This window comes from Lepus europaeus, chromosome 1, assembly GCF_033115175.1.
Source record: "Lepus europaeus isolate LE1 chromosome 1, mLepTim1.pri, whole genome shotgun sequence".
Lineage (NCBI taxonomy): Eukaryota > Metazoa > Chordata > Mammalia > Lagomorpha > Leporidae > Lepus > Lepus europaeus.
Window position 1 is genome coordinate 45837141 of NC_084827.1, and position 4402 is coordinate 45841542.

Sequence of the window (4402 nt, forward strand, 5' to 3'; positions counted from 1 at the left end):
CCTTGGCCTGAAGTGCTGGCATTCTATATGGGGTCCGGTTCGAGACCCGGCTGCTCCACTTCCAATCCAGCTCTCTGCTGTGGCCTGGGAAAGCAGTAGAAGATGGCCCAAGTCCTTGGACCCCTGCATGGGAGACCCAGAAGAAGCTCTTGGTTCCTGGTTTTGGATCGGCACAGCTCCAGCTATTGCAGCCAACTGGGGAGTGAACCAGCATATGGAAGACCTCTCTCTCTCTCTGCCTCTCCTCTCTCTGTGTAACTCTGGCTTTCAAATAAATAAATATATATATATAAAAAGAAACAATGAGAGAGGTACTAGAAGTGACTGCTAATGGAAATGGAGTTTCTTTGGGGAGTAACAAAAATGTTCTGCAGTTAGGTAAACTTGCACAAGTTTGTGGATATGCCAAAAACCTCTAATGAAAGTGGTAAACTTCGTGGTAGGTGAATTAGATCTCAATTAAAAAAATAGTGATCTCTGGAAAAATGGTGCACAGAAAAGAAAAAGAAGACTGCTCTTTCAAGATGGTGTTGGCAAAGGCTTATGGGATATGAACCACCTCCACTCCTCCCATCAAGGTCTTAATTTTCTGCTTTGTAGATTTGACTTTTCTCAAATTAAGTTCCCTTATGTCACTGCCCAGGGATGGAGAAAGAGCTCGGAAGCTAAAAGTGGGGAAGGACAGGGAGCTTCTCTCTCTCCTCTCAGTGAGTTCAAGGCTCTTTGGAAGAGAAAAGGGGTAACAGACCCATCAGTAACATAAAGACAGGGAGGGTGAACTCAAGATCTCACCTCTCCACAGTGGAAAACACCCTCCCTCTGCACCTTCCCTTCTACTGTCTTCTGCCTGATGCCTTCTCCCATGTACTATTTTTTTTTCTTTTTTTGTAGAAACTGGTGTTTATTTTCTGCCAACCTCATTTCCATGTTTGCTTCAGAGCCTGTGACAAGCAGCCTAAGACCACTCAGTGGTTGTTCCCACCCACTCGGTGGCCTGAGCAGTGGGAGAACAGACCAGTCCTCAGTGGCCAGCTGAGCACTCCCGTCTTCAGTGGGGAACTGCTGTATAGGCACAGAGGGCACCTGCACGCTTTCGGACCAGTAGGCAACCTCAGGCTCAGTAGCGGTGAACTCGGGCGCTGGGGCCGTCCATTCATCCTGAAACTCCTCCTTGGTCATAGCTTTTTCAGCGGCAGCCTGCTCTTCTTTTTCAATCTCTTCAGGATCTCTGTAAAAGTAGAGATCAGGCATGACCTCCCAGGAGTGTTCACAGGAGTTGGTACCAGGCATGCACAGAACCTCCCAGGCCAGCATCTATCACATCAGACCCACTGAGTGGGCTCCCTTGTTGTTGCATGGGATGGCAATGTCCACGTAGCACAGAGGAGAGTCTGTGTTACACAGAGCAATGGTAGGCAGGTTCACATAAGATGCCTCCGTGAGAGGCTGGTGGTCAGCCCGAGGATCAGTAACCACCAGAAGCCGTGGTTCCCGGAAGGCTGCCTGGATCTGGTTAGTGAAGGTTCCAGGTGTGAAGCAGCCAGCAATGGGAGTAGCTCCAGTGGCAGCAGCAAACTTTAGCACAGCCCTCTGGCCAGTGTTCCTGGAGGACATCACACTGACATCAGCAGGGTTTTCAATGGCCACAATAGCACGAGCCGCCTACAGAAGCTTCTCCCAGGTCCTCTTCAGATTGATGATGTAGATGCCATCACTTTTCCTTTTGTAGATGTACTGTTCCATCTGGAAGTCAAGGATGGTGCCACCTGGGTGGGTTCCTGCTGCAAGGAACTTGAGGACGTCCTCCTCCTTCATTTGCAGGCCATCAAGGGCTCTGGACATTGTGACAGCTTCCCCTTAAGTTACGCCGGGAATCAAGAACAACGCCGTGTGGACTCCTTGCCGGGTGGTGCAGAAAGGCCCTATGTACTATTCATTTTGGTAGACAGAGGCACCATCCAAGTGTCAGTACCCTGTGTCCATGCCAATCTTCACAGGTGTTTCACAGCTGACCCTGGCAGTCTGAAATGACAATGGAAGCTGAGGGAAGAGAATGGAGTCTTTCCTGTATTTTAGTCATCATTCACCAGGACATTTGCATGTGTATTCACTGTTTGATAGCTCACATGACACCTTCCCAATTCCATGTTGGGGTGACTGGAAGGTAGTGTCCAGATACGGGAGGCACTGACCTCCCAGAGGCCTCCCGTTCCTCAGCTGGAGACTGCTCCATCCACAGGCTGCCCTCAGCTGTGTGGCTGCAGAAATTGGTTTGATCCATTTTGCCAGGGACAGCAGGGTTCATGGAAGCTTTGTTATAGGAGGACACAAGTCTGTGGGACAAGGCTGAATTATAACTCTTAAGATTCTGGTATCGGCCGGCGCCGTGGCTTAACAGGCTAATCCTCCACCTTGCAGTGCCGGCACACCGGGTTCTAGTCCCGGTTGGGGCGCCGGATTCTATCCCGGTTGCCCCTCTTCCAGGCCAGCTCTCTGCTATGGCCCGGGAAGGCAGTGGAGGATGGCCCAAGTGCTTGGGCCCTGCACCCGCATGGGAGACCAGGAGAAGCACCTGGCTCCTGGCTTCGGATCAGCGCGATGCGCCGGCCACAGCGGCCATTGGAGGGTGAACCAACGGCAAAAAGGAAGACCTTTCTCTCTGTCTCTCTCTCTCACTATCCACTCTGCCTGTAAAAAAAAAAAAAAAAAAAGGAAAAAAAAAATTCTGGTATCTGGTAAGTAGAACATAAAATTTGACTTGATAATGAAAGGGCATGAACTATTGATGTACACAACACAGATGAATCTCTAAAGCCAGACCCACAAGAACATATACTCTTAGGATTCAATACACATAAAATATTAGAAAATTAGAATTGCTCTGTAGGGAGGGGTAGAAGCAGGGAGAAGGGACCACACAGTGGCACAAGCAGGGTTTTGGGGCTGATGGGTGTGGTCATTACTATGACTGTGGTGCCACCTTCATATGTAAATGGATATGCTAAACTACCAAACTGCATACTTTCATATGTGCAATGTATTTATTGTCTGTCAGTTCTTCCTCAAGACAGCTGTGAGGAGAGAGATTGTTAAGAGACTTGTTTCTATTTCTTTTTTTAATTTCTTTTTTAAAAAGATTTATTTATTTATCTGAAGGTCAGAGTTACACAGAGAGAGGAGAGAGAGAGAGGCCCCCCATCTGATTGTTCATTCCCCAATTGGCTGCAACAGCTGGAGCTGCACCGATCTGAAGCCAGGAGCCAGGAGCTTCCTCTGGGTCTCCCACGCAGGTGCAGGGGCCCAAGGACTTGGGCCATCTTCTACTGCTTTCCCAGGCCATAGCAGAGAGCTGGATTGGAAGTGGAGCAGCTGAGTCTCAAACTGGCACCCATATGGGATGCTGGCGCTTCAGGCCAGGGAGTTAACTCACTGCTCTACAGCACCAGCCCCAGACTTGTTTCTATTCCAAGATATACCATTTTAAAAGGTTTGTTTATTTGAAAGGCAAAGTTACAGAGAAAGAGGGAGAGAGAGTGACATTCCATCTACCGGTTTACTCCCCAAATGACAAAGGCCAGGGATGGGCCAGGCTGAAACCAGGAGCCTGGAACTACATCTGGGTCTCCCAAATGAATGGCAGGGCCCCAAGTTCTTGCTGCTTTCCCGGGCCTATTAGCAGAGATCTAGATGGGAAGTGGAGCAGCCAGGAAATGAACCGGTACCCGTATGGGATGGTGGTTTCCAGGCAGTGGCTAAACCTACTACACCACAGGGCTGATCCTTCAAAAACATATTTTTGTCAAATTTATTAACTAAATCTTTTTCATTTTGTTGGCCTGCATTAAACATAAAAATTAGAATATCCTGTCTCCTGAACACTGATAGGATAAATAAACCCTGCCACATTTTCCCATTTGAGGTAGAGGTTATCCACTTGCTATCTTTGAAGGTTTTTGTCCTTCCAGACCTCAGATTGAAACTGGATAGCCAGAGCAGCAGTGTGGGCAGGTGGGCTTATGGGAGAGCAGAGCCCACATGAGCAGATGACTCTGCTATGGACAGGGCCTGTGGGGATGGATTCATCCCTCCTCTGCTGTGTGAGGAACAGTGCTCCTCCCGCCAAAGGATTCAGCATTAAATGCACTGCCTAGAAAGCAGAGTCTGGGCCCTAACCTGCTGGCGCCTTGATCTTGGACTTGATCTCCACAACTGTAATAAAATAAACTGCTACTTATAAGTTACTCAGTTGCAGGTGCAGTTGCCCTTGGTATCTGAGCAATTGAGTCCAGAATTGCCTGGAGATGCCTACATTTGTGGATTCTCATGTCCTTTAAAGTATAATTTTGGCATATGACCTTTTTACATCTTGTGTATTTTAAATTATACCTAGGTTACTTATAAT

General features: G+C 48.3%; 1 pseudogene; it reads right to left on the reverse strand.

Moving 5' to 3' along the window:
- Positions 1-955: 955 nt before the first annotated feature.
- Positions 956-1842, reverse strand: LOC133765243 (small ribosomal subunit protein uS2-like; annotated as a pseudogene).
- Positions 1843-4402: the final 2560 nt, after the last annotated feature.